This window comes from Pelodiscus sinensis, chromosome 26 (genome assembly GCF_052426305.1).
Source record: "Pelodiscus sinensis isolate ZL-2025 chromosome 26, ASM5242630v1, whole genome shotgun sequence".
Classification (NCBI taxonomy): domain Eukaryota; kingdom Metazoa; phylum Chordata; order Testudines; family Trionychidae; genus Pelodiscus; species Pelodiscus sinensis.
This window is the reverse complement of record NC_143077.1, coordinates 19,667,254-19,685,468: the sequence shown is the minus strand read 5'-3', so window position 1 is coordinate 19,685,468 and position 18,215 is coordinate 19,667,254. Positions and strand designations below refer to the sequence as shown.

Below are 18,215 nucleotides of genomic sequence, written 5' to 3'. Positions count from 1 at the left end.
CCACCAGCCCTTATAGCCAGGCGACTGGGGGCTTTTGCTTTGTATGTTTGAACTGTTGCAATTGTGTAACTTCCCTTGGCAACTTGCTCTACCAGCTGGATCCGCGCAGTGCGTTCCCAGGGGGCACACCCTCACACGTGGACCCACGTCAGGACACAGTGCCCTCCGATGTGCACGGAAGCCCAGGCCCAAGATCCGTTTCTTTCATAAGAAGTGCTTCTGACGCCTGCACCCTGGCAGCTAGGCTCACGCGTGGTATCGGTGGCACTGGGGGGCTGCTAGTAGTTCTGAGGAGCTACCAGCTGGAGGATCTTGCAGGAGGAAGGAAAATTCGCTGCTGCTTCTGCTGAATCGAACTGGTGGGATGGAGGGAGGAAGGAAGGGAGGAGCAATTCTTACAGCTTCCCCTGTACATTTTGCCAAGACTTCAGCATGGGCCCTGTCCCACACATGGAGATGGGAGACAGCTCCTGGCTGCATCTCCCCCATCCCCTGCCAACGCAGGGCTGCTCTCCGCCGGGAAGGACCTTGCACAATCTCAGCATCTGCCTGGCCTGCTTCCACTCCCCTCCCCGCCTGTGCCCCTGCAGCACTTCCCCATGGCTCAGCTGCTGTTGACCTCGACCACAACTGCGCCCTCCTCCCCTGCCTCTCCCGCACCCCGCTCTGTCAGCGGCCCCCATCTGCAGCAGAGGAGCCAAGGCCTCTGGTGCTGACAGAGGGGAGGGTCTTCTCCTTCTCCCCCCCGCTCTCCTGGCTTGCTCTTTCTCGTCTGACAATCTTCACGGTTCCCTGCCCGGCAAGGACGCTGCTTTTATTTTTATTCCAAGGGAGCAGAGTCACCCGGAGCGGCTTCTGCTGCTGTCCATTCCCACCGTTTCTATCTTCTGGCTTCTCTCGAGTGTGACGTGGTGCCGGTCCCCCTGGTCAAACCCCCAACACACAGCAGAGCCAGCGGGAAGCCTCCTTTTCCCTTCTGCTCCCTGCTTCCCCTGCCCTGTTCTCCGTGCTGCTAGCCCCAAGAGAAGATCAGACTGAGGTGCTGAGCTGCTGTGGTGAGGAGCACACTACCAAGTGAACGGCTGGGGACAGACCGGCTTGGAACAGGGCTCTCTGCTGCTCTACCCCACTGGGCGTGTGCGGACGGAGTGGAGAAGATGCAGGCTCATGGAAGAGGCCTCTCCTAAGTGTTGTCTGCTGCCAACATGCAGGTCAGGGACTCCGGTGAAGTGCAGCTGTTTACAAACACTTTCCCGTTTACTTCGATCCCTTTCTTTCTTCCCCCAGTTGCCAAGGGCTCTTCACTGTGCTCCCGGCCCAGTCCCAGCCACGCAAGCAAGGCTGTGAAAAAGCGGGCGCTGGGGAGGCAGCTGGCTAGACAGAGAGCCGAGGAATGCGTCACCTCCGGGAGCTGGCATCGGAGCACATCAATCCGAGCCGCCTGTGAAATGGAAGGTCACGGACGCAAGGCGGTACAAGGAGGGGGTGTCGGCTGACGGCCTGCGCTCGAGGGGTGCACCTGCTGCTTTCAGGGTGAAACATCTGTCCCCTTCCATTCATGTTCCGTGGCAAGACAAGGGGACTCCGGGCCTCTGTCACGAACAGCCCCTGCTTGGGAAACGCAGCCTTGCTCTGAGCAGACGCACTTTATTAGCAGGCCAGGACTTTCCTCCAGGGAAGGCTGCTGCTTTTACTTCTTCCTCTGCAGTGGCAGCCGCAGACAGGCTGGGCCTTTGCCTCTCCCAACCTCCAAAATGGCCGGCCCACTCCTGCGCCCCAGGAGAAGATGCTGCCGTGGAGCCCGTGCGGCGCCATCTCCCTGCAACAGTGAGAGGAGGCGAGGCCTGCGGGGCTACCCCAGGACAGCTGCAAATCAGCAAGGGGCACATAATGAACGCTGCGGCTCACGCCAGGCCCGCCCGGGGGCGTCTCCAAGAGCAGGTCACAGGCAAGGCTTGGGTTACTCTCTCAAATTCATTACAGGCACAAAACCAGCCCGCAGGACACGCTGCCACACGAGGAGCATGCGGTTGGCTTTGCTGCGCTTTTCCATGTGATGATTGACATCATCTTTATAAACATTCACTCACTTTCACGGTCTCTCTCTGGGACTCAGATAAGTAGTGTCCCTATTTTACAGATGGGAAACTGAGGCACAGAGCGGTGCAATGACTTGTCCAATGTCAGTGAGTCAAAGAGAGCTTTGCTGCCCTGAGGCCCTGCTCTTACCACTACCCCCAACTACTTTCTCTTCCCTTCAGGAAATGCCAGTCTCTCTGCTAAGAGGAAGAGAGAAGGCGTCTTTTTTGCTCCACAAATGCGGAGTCTCAGAGTGGCCTTCAGCATCCTTGCAGCATGGAGGGCAGAAGACACTTCTTAGTTGTGGGTGCAGGCTGGCAGCTTTCAGAACTGTAGAGCACTCAGGAAAACAACCAGGAGCCCAACCTCACTGCAGCGAGAGAAAGTCCTGCCTCCTCCAGGGCTTGGTGTCGGCAACATGATCACCCCGCTGTGATATAAGCATCCCTCACACCCAGCTCTCTCTGAACCTGGGGCCCAGATCATCACCTGGCATTGCAATGGCAGGGCAAGACAGACTCTTGCCCCAAAGAGGGCTGCCATATGCCGCATCTCATGCCTGGCTCTCACCCTACTGGGGCAGCTTCGACCCTCCTGCACCGCTCCCGCTTCTGGATCACACAGGGGGAAGGAACAGCCAAGAGATGGCAGCAGCCAGTGGGGAAGGGAGAGGCCCAATACTGCCCCTGGGCTCCCAACACCCACCCAGTCAGACAGCCTCAACCCCAGCGTCCCCTCCGTCCCTCGTTTAACCGCAAACCCAGCCCAACCCCTTCTGCTCCCCAGAAGGTCCTCAGTTCCCAGCTTACCCACCAGACCACAAGCTCCTATCCACACACAGCTCTCAGCTTCTGCTCACCCCTCCACCTGGTCCAGCATCCCCACAGCCTCGTTAGCACCCACCCATCAACTTAGACGCCTTCCAGCACTTACCCAACCTCCTAGCCCAGACACCCCGCCTGGGTCCAGGACCCAACCACCTACACCCCGATTGCCCTGTGTCATTCACCCACCCACCACAGAGAGGCGAGGTCTGTGATGCTCCCAATCCCCCCCCCCCGCCCCACTGCTCACAATGGCCAGTGTCGACCACACCTTGAGGCTTACGGTCACATGCAAATAACTAGTGGAAGTACAAACTTGCTCCCTCTCTAATTTGCATGCCACATCCCATGTGGAGCTGCACAAACCTGGGCAGCTACGCCCAGTGCATGGCTGTGCGGGGGCTGCTCAGCACAGAAGAGCTTGCAAAAGGAGCTAGTCTTCAAAGAGATGGAGCCAAGGCCCTGCCGTTGCCATCTATCCCCCCCACTGCAACCTGCACCAACCGCTGCAGCAGGAGCAGCAACCTGTGCCGTTCTCATGGACTGAGCTGACTGTCCCCCCTTGCCCAAGGAGCAGCGCCTGAAGCTCTGCCAGGAATGAGTGTGCAGACACATGGCTGGCAAGCTACAGTCTGATTCACCCTGTGCATTCCTACTCACGTCAGGGCCGCTACCGGGCGGGCGAGCAAGCCACAGGCAGGGCTGTGTGTCAGGAGAAGCTGGTACAGTCAGTGAAACCATGTGTCAGAAGGTCTGAGGAGCAGAGGAAACATCCCTGAGAGATGGCACCCGAGGGAGTGGGCGGTTTTTCCATTTAAACGTGAATCTTTTCAGGAATTCATAGAAAAACCGGCTCCTGGAGCTTCTCTTGCTGTCGAAGGCTCGCTCCTGCCAGAAGGTATCTGACACTGCAGTGCAATCAGCTTAGCCACGAGGGGTAGAACAAGTTCTAATGGCTGGAAATTATAGCTAGAAGGAGACAAAGCTACCTCAGCTCATGGCAGACATTAGAAACCCCTGTGTGACAAAGCCGAGAAGCATCTAAACCCACGTTACGGTGTTTGGGCAGAACTTAACCACAGATGCACTGAGCAGAAGCCTGCAGCTTGGCCCCAAAAGAGCTGCACCCTCCTGAAGGCTGTGTAGACTCCACTCTCCAGACGGTCTTGCCAAGCCATTCGAGCAGGTCTGTGGTGACATTCCCACAAACAGAGCCTCACTACGGACAGCCACCAACGCACGCCTGGCAACCAACAATCCTCGTGACCCCCCGTCTCTTACCTGTGAGCTGCAGCTACTGATTTATTTCTTTGAAGCTGCAGTTAATACCCAGGCATTAATGTTGTGGTCGCTGAACGGGAACCTGTGGGGAAGAAGGAAGACGCGAGTCAAAATGGAGCTACCTAGATTTCCTTTGGATCAGAAAACAACACATTAGTGAGCGTGCCCAGACGCACACACGCTACCAACACGGATACTTCAGTCACTCCCATGCCTTCCCACTCCCTTTCCTCACTACCGCGCTACCAGCTTTTTTTCCCCCACTCTGGTGTTTCCACACTCCCTTCTCTCACCCAGCTCCACCCTTCCCTCCGTTCTCCCTGCCCCCTTCCCTGCATGCTCACCATGTGGGCATGGACCTCAGAACACCCTACTTAGCACTGAACTTCCGAAGCTCCCCGCACGCAGAGGTGACAGGAAGTGGGCGCCCTGAGGTGCAGCTCCAGCAAGCGCTGGCTGAGCTGCGGCAGAAGCCAGCAGGGAGCGAGTTAAAGAGATGGCAGGGCCCCGGGGTTGCAATAGGACAGCCCCCGTAAGAAACGTGAAGTGACTTTCACGGCTTCCAGCACGAGAACTGAATCAGGCGCATCACGTTCACTGAGCCCCTACGTTTAACGTTCTGGTCCTGCAGAGTCACTACTCAACAGGTTGGGCTCTGCCCCGTTTGCGCTGAAATAACGCCGCCGAACGGCGCCACATGCCCCCGGGTTCTGTGGACATTTCAAGGAATTTTATTTCTGACTCAAAGGGATGGGAGGGAACCTTTGAAACAGTCGTTCCCATCAGGCCGGCAGCAGCGGTCGCCCTGTGCGAGGGGGCTCTCGCTACCCATGGCGCCAGACGCAGCCCGTGGCAGGTACACAAGCTGCAGTGGAACTGGTGCTGCAGACGGTGCTGCCGCCTCTCCGAGGTGCACGCCTGCAATGGGGCCGGCACCCCTTCACTGAGGGGTTCAAATGGGCTGCTGGGCAGACGGGCTGCCAGGGCGAGAGGCAGACTGGATATAGCGCACTGAACCGACGCCAGCTGGACAGCAAGCGGAGGGGCCAGTATAAAGCCAGGGAGGGAGAGTCGGCCGGGACTCTCAGTCACTCGCAGGGTTGGGACAGAGGAGAGGGAATAAGCCGAGGGGAAATCAACTGCAAGGCTGAGACCGCAGGGCCCTGAGCCTCTGACTGCAGAATCTCAGAAGATACATGCACCCAGGTCCCAGTGATTCTGGGCAAGTACATCTGCCGGGCTAATCGGAGGTGGGAAGCTGGTGTTAGCTGATGGCCGAGGGAAGGGTGGGCTTGGCTCCAGAGGTTCAGTTAGGAGGGAGGTTGTGGGGAAGTCCAGCAGATGAGGAAGATCCAGGCTTCTCAGAGGGAGAGGGACTCCCCATAAGCTGAGCTCCCCATAAGCTTGGGTGGCCCCCCAGGAGAGGTTCAAATGCCACCCGGCTGATTAGCAAGGCATCCACAGCACACACAGCTGTCAGCCTGTGTTTCTACTGGTGGTGCACATGTGCACATGCCTCAGTGTATAGAATAAAATTTATTCTGCACATGGATGGAAAAATGAAAGGGAAAATTGGTCAGAGAGCTGTGTTCTGTGGCTCACTGCAGTGAATTTCCCCTCAGCATTCCCAGGGGTGTTTACAACCAGGCCATTATTTAAGACAAGGTGGGCTAAATCTGGCGAGACAACGTGTCCGCCATCACGAAAATGTGCCGATGGCGACAGTCTTCCAAAGCCTGCTCAGAGCCGTTGAATGCAGTTCTAAGGAACCCACAGCCTGGTTCCAGGAATAAAAGCAGCAAGAGGAAGCCTCTGACAGCTGCCATTATGCAGTGTCAATGAAAGCGCCTTCAGACAGGCTCTGCATACTGTTGCTGCATACTGAACCTGCCATGCAGGGTCACGTCAGGGGCTTCAGGCCCCAGCACAGCGTGGGCTAGTTCGAGCCGCTATAACACTGTCGTATCAACCCCAACGTCCAGACTCTCTAGAAGGGGAGCAAATGCGGCGAGAGAAATGAGTGTGAAGCCAGCTGGGTGAGGCAGGCTGCACATGTGCATGGAGACGAGAGAGAGGAGGTGGCACGGGGAGAATCTTTGGCAGAAATTAATGACGACTGTAAAAAGCCGAGCTTGAACCGCACCTTTTGTGTGAGGGTTCCTAAGCCCTTTTTAATCATTAAATAATTCTTACAAAAGACCCATGAGGTGGGCAGGTAACATTATCCCTGTTTTACCGATGGCAACACTGAGGCATGGAGTCCCAACGTCACTGTGCCAGAACAAAAACAGAGCCCAGAATGTTGGAACCCAGGTCCTATGCACCGTCTACAGCTCTGTGCGTCCTCCCAGACCTTTCTGAAACGACACACTGCCGTGGACATTTTCCTGGCTCATTTAAACTCATTTCGCTCTTGTATGGGCGAAGGAAGAACTACAAAGCCAATTCTTATTACTGTACAAGGATTTAATGATATTGGACATCTTAAGGTTTCTTCATAATTCTTCAAGTCATTTTCTCTACTATCTATGCCACTGAAAATAGCACGATTAAATAACATACTGGAAATTGAAATCTGACCCCCTCATTACTGGCTTTCTTCAATTGTGCGCACACATAAAACCACAATACATATGTTTCTTACAAACTTTCTGATACTATAGGGCTGAATATAAGCATTGGGATTGTTCGCACAAATGGATGTAAAATAAAAAATCTAAAGCATTTGTTTTGAAGGAAGAAAACTGCATAGAAAAAATAACCTCTAATTCGGAGCAAAGAAAAACCTGTTGAGTTTTGAGGCTTTCAGCTGCCTCTTAAGAACATGTCCCAGCAAATTTAACAGGGATGAAACCAATAAGGGTCTATAAAAAACTTTATAGACTTCTATAAAAAGAACTTCAAAAATCCATAGGATTTACTGGAGAATGAGATCCTTTTTGTAGGTTTTTTTTTAATTGCCTATGGAATTCTACAATATGGCTATATTTCTCTTAAATTCTATCAGATATGTCACAAACATTAGAAAAGTTACCATTCACTAAAATGTGTCTAACCGCCTTCTTGAGAATTAATTAGCGGATAGTCAAATTTCTGTAGTGTTCTACACCTGTCAACATTCCTTCCCACAATGCCTCTGTCCTTAGAGAGCTAGAAGTGTTCATAAAGAGACAGCAAAAGCTCACTGTAAGCAAAGTGCCTATTGTAAGCAGACAAAAGTGCATTGAATATAATGTGATAGAAATGTAGCCGTGTTAGTCTGGGGTAGCTGAAGCAAAATGCAGGACAATGTAGCACTTTAAAGACTAACAAGATGGTTTATTAGATGATGAGCTTTCGTGGGCCAGACCCACTTCCTCAGATCAAATAGTGGAAGAAAATAGTCACAACCATATATACCAAAGGATACAATTAAAAAAAAATGAACACACATTTTTTTTAATTGTATCCTTTGGTATATATGGTTGTGACTATTTTCTTCCACTCTTTGATCTGAGGAAGTGGGTCTGGCCCACGAAAGCTCATCATCTAATAAACCATCTTGTTAGTCTTTAAAGTGCTACATTGTCCTGCATTTTGAATATAATGTGTAATCGAAGATGTACATTTTCACCTCCTGCACGAGAATTGCAGTTTCTGTAAAGCTCCAGACCTCATTTTAATCCAATGCCCTTGTTTCTCAAATAAATTGTGTCATCTAAAGTTAATACCTAGCCCTTTCCATGTTTTGTTTGCCTTTTGAATCTCAGGTTCATATTACTTGCAGGAGAGAATTATGTGGGAAAAAATTCGACTCTCCCAGTTGATTTAAAGTTCTGTACGTGTTCTGCTTATGCTGGTAAAAATCTGTGTTTCTATCAGGGTGATTAAGACCCAACCATCACCAGAGTGTGGGAGAACCTGGCGTAAATCGCAAACTCAGCGATAGGCACAGATGTACCAGTCTGCACATGGACTTACATTTCTGTGTGTGTGCAGCGTGTGTAAGATCAGCAATGAGACTGCAAGCTAGAAACCAGCCAGTGTCGCAGAAGCAAGGCTGTCTTGTAATGTTGTGAGGGAGACAGTGCCTCCTGAATAAACTTTCCAACGTAGCAAACAGCAATAGAACTTTGTAAAGCCCTTGAAGTGAAATTGTGCAGTAGCCGTAACAGCACAGTCAGTGACACCTTAGGGTTACCTGGCACCTTCCATCTGGTGCTCTGAGAGCAGTTTTACAAACATGACACGGTTTGGCAGCAGAGCTCAACCAGGACGTGGCCTTTTTTAGAATTGCAGGACAAAGGTCTCCACTGAGAGACCATCGAATGGATAAGCGATTTGCCTAAGATTATGCGCCAAATCAGGGGTAGGAAAGGAAGGGAACCAAGGAGTTCCCTTGCTCTAACCATCAGACTATATTGCCAACCCAGGGAAGGAGCAAAATCCAAGTGTGCAAAATCCATTTGCCACGGCTCACCACACAGCAGTGTCTTGTACAAAGCACTAAAACCAAAATGCTCTCCCAGACAAACTCCTCAGCTCAACCCTGAGCGAATGAAGAATGCCTGGCCCAGTTACGCACACTTCATGACAGTGCCCTGCCAGTAAGGTGTGAAAATGGCAATTTATTTTCTTTTTAATTACTGCCACGGCCATTTATCCATATCCCCAATTGTGGTAACCCCCCTGGGATACTGAGAGGGACTGGAAGCCTCCTAAAGGAAGAATGCAGCCTCTTGTTGGACTTCCTCTGGAGACCCTGCCTGCTAATAACCTCACCCAGCTCTCCATTAATGTGTGCAAAGGAATGTGTGACCAGCCTCTCACTGATACGCACTAGTGCTTTGCACTTTGTGCCTCTCCACTTTCCAGAAAGAAAGCAGCCAAAAATCTATCACGCCACCCTTCCCCCACGCTGCATCACTTGTGTGCTAGACACAGCCAGGTAACCACTCTGCAGGGACTGAAAACATCCAACCTGGAGACATTTTTAGTTGCTCAAAGCTCCCTGTTTGTGTTTTGTTTCCTTAGAACATAAGAACGGCCGTCCTGGGTCAGACCAAAGGTCCATCTAGCCCAGTAGCCTGTCTGCCGACAGTGGCCAGCACCAGGTGCCCCAGAGACGATGGACCGAAGACAATGATCAAGTGATTTGTCTCCTGCCATCCCTCTCCAGCCTCTGACAAACAGGCCAGGGACACCATTTCTATCCCCTGGCTAATAGCCTTTTATGGACCTAACCTCCTTTCCCTTTGCTCCCGCCCCCCCCCCCTCCCCGCCCCCGCCTGGCAGTGGAGTCCAGTGAAGACACCAGAGTAAAAGTCAAGTGACCCTGGTTATCTTCCAAACATGCTTGCTCGCTCTCTTGCTCCCCCCCTTGTGACCTTAACCAAGTCACTTCCCCTCCTAGTGTCGGTTTCACCATCGTGCAAGGGAGATAATGAAACAGACTCTCCTTTGACCTTTGAGATCTATGGATGAAAATCTCTTTCCCTCTCTTCTACAGCTCTTCTATCTCCTATTTCCTGACACACTTTCCCCCTTTCTTTGTCAGATTATGGGTTTGTCTAGGAGGAGATTTTTGCACCAGTGTAGCTACTACGTAGAGCACAGCATAGCTGAGTGCTCTCACCACTAGGCTACAGTCACTCTTTCCTGTTGGAGCTGTTCCACTTTGCATACACGATTAAATAGCCATTGGACCAGGGAGCGAGGGGCTGAGTCTAGAGACCAGGGCTCAGGGCACTCACAGACCATGACTGAAGACCTTGCTCCGTCTGACTCACATCTTCCAGATCCCAGGTGGGAATCCTAATATCGCTGGGCAGCTGATTATTCTGGGGTGGCTCTGGCTGCCTCTCGGGTTTTGACCAGAAATTCTGCCCTGAACCTTAAACACAGTGAAAAAAGTTTTGCTCAAACTGAAACATTCCTGCTAAAAGCTGGAGTTTTCACAAATCAGTACTTTCTGACCACGAAGAAAAAAAGAGTAAAAAATTCCTCAGTAGTTCTAATGAATAACAACAATGAAGAGTGTGGGGTAGCTAACGCCAGGCCACACAGCGAGTCAGTGGCTGAATTGAGATTAGACTCTAAAGACTGCCTCAATGCAATACCCCTCTGGTAACTGGTGCATTCAACGACGTGCTTGTGCGCACACACGCAAGCTTTTGCAGCCACTGTTTAGAGAGTCCATGGAACACCTGGCTCCAGGACAGGGCGGTTCCACTTCACTTTCTTGTGCATGAACAACACGTGGCTGTTACTGAAGAGAGGGAGGCTAGACGCGTCCATTACAGCGTGGTCCAGAAATAGCTCGAGCCGACTTGCACAATTTTGCAGCTAAACAGCTTCCTCTTTGCTCAACAGCCTGACCCTGTCCATGAAGCTGCTTTGCAGAAGGCAAACCTGTGCCCCTGGGCCAGTAGCTTCGGATGAATCATTTCAGGAAGGTTTTGAATGCAGGTGAAATGCAAGTGGGTTTGATTTCCTGTCGTAGCTGCCAGGTTTCGTGCATCTTCTGCAGCCCATGTAATGAGCTAATTTGTACACTGGAAAATAAACTGCATAAAGTGACACGTCAGCTTCAAAAAGTAAAATCTATGGATGTAATGCTGGGGAAGGAGTTTGCTTCACAGCCCTGCTGAATGACGTTCTCTGTTCCATCAACAGACCTTGGGTACAAACGCTGCTCCGACAGCAAGCCAGGGTGAAGGCCTGCCTCCAAGTGTAACAGGAGAGCTCCGTCTCCAGCCCTTCTCTGCAGACTGTAGCAATCAGTGCACAGTGCGGTGAAGACTTTCTAGTGTGGTAGCTGGACCTGAGAACCACTGAACTCATCGCATGCATGGCCCACCCAATGCCTCGCAGACGGGAACCGTTTTCAATCCCTGCTGAGCTGGGCCGGGTTCAGATCAGTGCCTTCAGAAAAGGCGTCCAGTCCAGTCGAGGCAACGGCACAAGCGACAGCAGAAACAGCCCTCGGTGTGTACCAGCCCCTTGGGAGTGACAACACACACTCTGCTGGTGTCTTGCGCTGGTGTCTGGGAAAAAGCGTTGGAACACTGAACGTGAGGATTCCCAGCTCCATTCCTTGCCCCGCCCCTTCTCTGAGACACTGCCCCTGCGCACTCCATTCCCCCCTCCTTCCGTAGCTTGCTCCCCCCCCTTGTTCACTTGCACTGGGCTGGGCAGGGGGTTGAAAGGCAGGAGGGGTAAGGGCTCCGGCTGTGAGTGCAGGCTCTTTAGGCCAATTCGACCGATTCCCCCGAATCGGGCCCTGCGCCCTAAAGCCGGAAGTGTGCTGGCGTTCTGAGGGAGGGGGCGTTGGCCCCGGAGGAGTCCAACGCAGGGGTTTTCCTGCGACATTGTGGGGGGGGGGGAACGGACACATGACTCTGTAGCTGGGGATCTAAAGGGGGCGGTGACTGTTTTTGCATGCGGTGTTGTGTTTTTATTTTTTTTTTTGCTCAACAAAAAATCCTGGCTGCCGGGGCCCCGTCGAAACTGTTCGAATTGGACCCCGCACTTCCTAAAGCCGGCCCTGCTCTAGAGTGGAGCCAGAAATGAAGGGCCCAGGATGAGGGAGGGGCTCTAGGCTGGGGCCGAGAGGTCCAGAGTACGGGAGGGGAGGGAGTTTGGGTGATGGACTGGGGAACGGGGCTGGGGCGTGGGAGGAGGTTTGGGGGGGTGGGCTCCAGGTGGTGCTTGGATCCAGGGGCTCCCAAATGCAACCGGCATGTCCGGCTCCTAGGCAGAAGGCCCAGGGGATCCTGCGTACTGCCCTGGCCTGCAGGCGTCACCCTGCAGCTCCCATTGACCACAGTCCCCGGCCAATGGGAGCTGCGGGGCTGGTGGGAGCCAAGCACGGAGCCGCAGGGGCTGCCCCTCTGCCCAGGTGCCAGAGGGCTCTGCTGGCTGGCGCTAGGAGCACGGAGCAGCGCAGGGAGGGAGCGTGCCTTAGCCCTGCATGCTCGCTGAGCGATGCTGACTGGCGCCGCCAGGGCCCCTGGCAGACTGGGCTTCCTACTGAACACCCAGGGCCTGACTACTAGAAGGTGTAAAATCCCATTTAATCAGTCAAGCGGGTAAACGCTACGTTTAACGGGTTAACCGCTCACATGGGATCCACTCCAGCCCAGCAAGGCTGCTGGTTGACCAGTAACCGATAAGCATTATCCAGTAAAGGTGATGCTTACCAGTTAACTAGTTAACCAGTGACCTGGTGCATCCCTACTGGCTGCCCTATTCTGCAACCGGGTCGTCACTTTCCAGAGGGGAATGAGAGACACCAGCCTGCTGGCCGGTGATTTGTGGCCTTGCTCACAGCTCAGGGACACGAGCAGCGCAGAAATATTAAGAAGCCTGCGCAGAATAGATGAATCCCGCACCCGTGGTCTGCCAGCCCTAGCCGCTGCGCCGTCTCCCAGCCAAGGCATCTCCGCTCGCTCTCAGACACAGTCACTGGGATGCGAGCACGGCAGGGTTGCCAAAGAGCTGGCCGGCAGCTGCTCAGCCGGTCTGCAGCTGCCAGTTCTAACATTCCACCTCCTCTCCCCCCGAAACACCACACTCAAGACATTCCCCCCTCGGAAAGGGGCTGGAAGCAGAGCCAGCCGGCTGCTGCAAGGGAAGGGAGAAAATACACTGCAGGCTGTTACCCGCCACACAGCTGGCTAGCATCACCCGGCAGGGCCCATCCCCAAGCCACCCTAAGCTTTGCGGCTCTACGGCAAGCCTTCCTCCTGCTGAGATTCCCCCAGGCCCAGCCTCTTCTGATACAGCGTCTGAGTGTTTTCTGGCTGACTACAACAGTCAACCCTTGAAGTGCCACCTGCTCTCCGACAAGACCTTGTATCCCACTGGCGGACGGGCTGCAGCTCTGTGATTTATAATTTATCACCTTCTAGTGAGGTCAGAGGCTTTGCTGGTGCTGTGGTTTAACTCGGATATTTCCGGGCTGATACAGAGCTAGGCACAGAGGAGGAAAATAACGAGCAACAACATTTAACATTTCAGCCACTGCACAATCGTCTCTGCAGCGTCAAGTCAGAGCTGAAAGGGCCCCTTCAGGCACCAAGACAACCACGGGAGCTCCACCGCCTCTTCCAGCTGCCTGTCTCGGCAACCCAGACCCCCTGCCTAGCACACTTGGTTTGGACCCTTTTGCAGCTGTTTGCCTGCTGGGCAGCAGCATCACTTGGCTGCTTCTCAACCGGAGAAACTGATTGCTCCATTTTAAAATGCATTGGGCAGTTGCTATAGCAACAACGGTTTCTATATATACTCGACAGACTCAAAGGCAGGTTGTCACTGGCAACGGGAATCAGCGTTGCACTGAAATGAAACTTTTCCGCTTGCCCAGCAATGTCTGGGCCGTCGGCTGCCAGAAGCAATGGGGATGGGAAGCCAGGGTAGGTCCTGACGTTTCACTGCTGATCAGCCAGGACCTGCCCCCCCGCTTTCCCCCACTGGGCTCCGAACAGTCACAGCTGATCCAGCTGTGTTAGAGGAGGGTAATTTTCCTCATCCTGTTTGCTTCCTCCTCCCCGCAGGCTACCACAGCACCTTGCCCCAGGCGGGTAACTCAAGCCCATGGCTCCCTCCCAAACAGATGGCTGCATGCAAGGTCCAAAAATAATCGAACCCGCCAGCCTACGAGCTTTCCGCCTGTGCTGCGACTGGCAGACTCCCCAGGGACCACCCCTGCCAGCAGATGGGTAAGGCACAAGCAGGAGGCTCAGCTAATGTGAGTGCCAGGCTCTGGGACTGGTTTGGTGGAAGTAGTGACGCCCGTGCTTGTCAGGCAGGAATGGAGCCGCACACAGAGGCGAGGCCTGGCTGTGCACTTTGGTCCCCGGCCACAGAAGATTTATTTCCCCTACACTGCGCCATCTCTGCAACGTGGCTGCCGTCCCTCGTCCACGCTCACAGGAGGAGCACGGAGGGAAAGAGGGGGAGCAGAACAGTTCAGCACTCTCTGTTGAAATACAAGAGGGCCAACCAAGATCACAGGAAATAAAATCCTTCAAGTGCCTCTTGTGATAGAAACCAAGGCTGCTAGACACACACACACACACACACACACACGCTCACACTCTGTGGCTCCCTGGCTCCCTTCCACAGTAACCCAGCATGTCCTGTTCCCCAGGAACAGAAGGCCCAAAACAAGACAGGGTGAGGGCCGCCACCTTCTCCCTCCACCCAGGCCTGAGGGAAAATCTCTCAGGCACTTCTCTCGGGATACTGCCGCTCCATGCCAAGCACTATGAATGCTGGTAACACAAAAGCCAAGACTATCTTGGCTCAGGACAGGTACAAGAAAAATACGGACAAAGCATTGGAAGAGGAGGAGCCAAGTGACTGTGGCTGGAGGAAGCGACTGAGGAAAGACTAGTCGCATCCCTCCAGCTGCTGCTCTGCATCTTACAGGCCAGAGAAGTTGGCGCACAGAGACGCTGGGTCAGTCCCTGCTCCACGGGTCTTTTAATAAGAGGCTTCCCTGTGCTGTGCCACGCAGAGTGGCAGCTGGGGAGGGAGGTTATGCTGTGAACCTGCACAAGCCAGACTGCGCGCTGGAACTGCCGACCCTTATCGACTAATCAAGTAGTCAATAAAAAAAAATCTATCGACTCCTGGATTAGTAAATTAATCAAATTTTAACTTCCCTAGTCCCCATTATCAGTCTCCCCGGGATACAGCCATTCCACACGGAAGTCGTTGACACTTGTAGGAACTGATGTATTCTCCTTCCATTCCCCGCTCTTAAGTCGAGTGCAAAACCAACCAACCAACCAAACCCAATTTGCACAAATGGAAGTCAGCCACAGGAAAAAAATTCCCCACCTTAAGTTGCGCTATAAATGTCCACTTTTTTTGAACGTATCTTGGACTTACAGCAAGGACGGCCTGTATGTTGATTTTGGCTAAACAAAAATGGATGAGAAGAACCCCTAAATCAGTGTTTCTCAACCTTTTTTAAAATAAAGTACCCCTTTTAAAAATATATATTATAAGCACTCCTAGTACCTACAGTTTTCAGACACACAATTTTTTTTTCTACCATTGTAACATCTTTCTTTAAACAATATAATCATAGCCAGGCAGGCGATGAAATTTTTCAGTGTAAAAATTGACAAAGCCCTGGCTGGGTTGATTTAGTTGGGATTGGTCCTGCCTTGGGCAGGGGGCTGGACTTGATAACCTTCTGAGGTCTCTTTCAGCTCTATGATTCTATGATTCTAAGTACAAAAATAATAAAGCGCTGTAAAACTTAAAACAAAAATTCAGTTTCATCCAAATTTCAGTTGTGTTGACGTACCCCCAGACTTCTCTCGAGTACCCCGAGGGTACTCGTACCACTGGTTGAGAAACACTGATCTAAATAACTTAAGGAGAAAATGCCAGAAGTGCCAGCAATTACTTAACCGAGTTTGGGGTTAAAATTACAAAGGGGGAAACTGGCGCTGAATCTTAGGAAAACCCTCTGCCAGCGAGATCTTTGATCCTGTACCGAGAGGAAGTGGCGGAAGGCCCATAAGTACAGTTAACACTAAACTGCACAAAGTGTGAAAAAATGCAGTGTTGGGAACCAACAGACTAGATCTCATCTAATATGCCTCCTCCACCCTTAAATTCTGCGAGTCTCTGATCTCCGTTTCACAGTAAATTCCTTTATGCCAAAGCTGATTTTCCATTCTGATACCTAACGTGCACCACCAATGAGAGCATGTAAAACAATGAGCAAATGCAGATTTAGACCTTTCCCCCCTAATGAATCGGTTCCTCTCCCCTTTTCTTTTCAAGATCTCTTTCAGTTGTACCGAATGCTTACTACAGTTTGTACACTCTATTTGTATGACTGTACGTTGTAAGCCGGATCCTTTACATGGTTCCACCGAAGTCAATGGAGGGAAAAGCTGTTTGATGGTAACTCAGGATGTGGCTCTACATTTTTGTTAGATTTTCTTTTTGCTCCTTTGCTACACTGACAGCCCTGGAGCCTGGGTGAAATTCACCTCCATGCAGAGTGGCAGCAGAAGTCCTGTTCACCACACAAGTTCCACAAGTAATATTTAAATGTGACTAAAGAGGTGTCCAGGGCTGCAAAGAGATGAGCACTGCACCACACACACGATTCCAATGGCCATGCCTCCAAACTGTTCTACTGGAACTATCCCTGCTCCTGGGAGGAAAGTTTAGACTGGCCGGGGTCCACACTTTGCTTGGTCTGTCTGCCACAGGGACAGCTGCCCATTTACCCATTCCACATAGACCGTCAAACCATCATGTGATAGAAATAAGTGTTTTTACTTCCAGCCAAGAATTGTTCTGGAGTGGTGGTGTAGAGGGGACAGACTCCGTAACTCCTACATGTCCCCTGACACAGCCCCTCCTCCCCCCACAAACTCATTGTTTTTCTTAAAGTTCAAAGTTAAATGTTTTATTGGAAAGCATCACTAATGGGACGTGTGTTGTGCAGAATGCGGCGGTAGGTGCATGAAGCGTTGTCTACTCACATTTACACCTGCAGGCACTGCCGCAGTTCACAGCTTCACAGACACATGTTGCAGATGTGGATTTACTGACTGGCTGCTCTGTGCCGTTCGGAGCTTGGGAGTCGGTGGCTGAGGAGGAGCAGCAGCGGGCGCGGGAGATGAGGGGACACCGCGCACACCTGCCATCACTTGTTTACAGGTGGCAATTAGTGGTGCGCAGCTGGGCTGCCCACCTTCCTGCTTTGGGCTGATGTAATGGGCAAGGGGCAGGAAACAGGGCGGGTCAGGGAGTGCAGCAGCCCTGCGCAGAGTTCGATTTCCATCTTGGTTAATGCCTGGCTATTCTGGGAGGCACGTGGGTGACAGAAAAGCAAAGCCAACGACTTTTATTTTTGCCTAAAACCTCGTTTTCAAAAGGCTTATTCTTGCTCCTCACAAATATAAACTTAGACGTGGTAAATAGCAGCCCCCAGCCTGCACCCTGGAACCACGTAGACCAGTGTTCCTTAAACTTTTTAAGACTGAGGAATACCAAAAACATTTTTTTATGAGGAACACCAAGGATTTTTTGTTGAGGGGAAAAAAAAGTCGGGGGAGGGGGGGGTAGAGTTGGAAAAAAATGTGTTGGGGGAAAGTTATTGAGGAAAAAAAGAGAGAGAGAGAGAAGAAGGCTGCCCGCCACAGAACACAGTTTAAGAAACACTGACTTAGACCCTATTAGATGCAGTAAGTCAGAACCCCTAATGTGCACGTTTCCTTAGGAACCACCCTGGCCCTCGCATGCACCTAACGCATCCTAGGTAGGTTCTGCAATCCGGGAAGTGCCTGACACGACAATGTTTTTGAAGCAACAGTTCCCGGGCTGTCTGCACAAATGGGTAGATGTTGCTGTCAGCTACCACTCTCCTTGCTGGACAGTGCAGACACAGAAACAGTCAAATGCATTCATGTGTACCCATAAAATAAGATTCCTACAGCCTTGTGGAGTACTTAGAAAGATCCTTCATAAATAAAACTGTCATGAAAGGAGACATTTGTTGTCCAGCTGCTTTATTTTTTAACCCACCATCCCATGCTGCTGGAAGAAATGGAATACTTGAGCATTAAGTGCATGCCACAGTGCTGCCTTATGCAGTGGCAAAGTGATTAATTAAAATTTACAAGAGTAATCCAAACACCTAAACATGTTTCTTGGCTGTAGCTCCTGCAGCCCAGAGCCAACAACATCTTAAACTAATGAAAACCTCAGGCCGACCTACGGGAGTTGTGAAGACTCTTGCAAGCCCCCTCTGTAACTGGAAAAGAATGAGGAGATACGCAAATCTTCATGAAAAATAAAACACACGGTGACTAATGTCTGGGACATTTGGCTGGCGATGAGAACAGCCCTTTCCTAAGTCACTGGCACTGGCCACAGCCCAGTTGTGTTAACTCTCGGGCTGAAAATGCAGTGCAAGAGAGTGACAAGTGCACATCCCCTAGGACTGATCCAGGACATGCCGAGCACCCCTGTGATTGTACTTGGGCCAGGCTCCCTGCAAAATTAGGCTCT

General features: G+C 51.9%; 1 protein-coding gene across 9 annotated transcripts in view; it reads right to left on the bottom strand.

The window, feature by feature from the left end:
* Positions 1–18,215, bottom strand: part of HIVEP3 (HIVEP zinc finger 3) — a 403,526-nt gene that overhangs the window by 192,391 nt on the left and 192,920 nt on the right. For all 9 annotated transcript variants that reach the window (XM_075908749.2, XM_075908754.2, XM_075908748.2 and 6 more), the window contains one exon: positions 4,185–4,266. The gene's annotated coding sequence lies outside the window, so the exon portion shown is untranslated. The remainder of the gene's footprint in view (positions 1–4,184; positions 4,267–18,215) is intronic.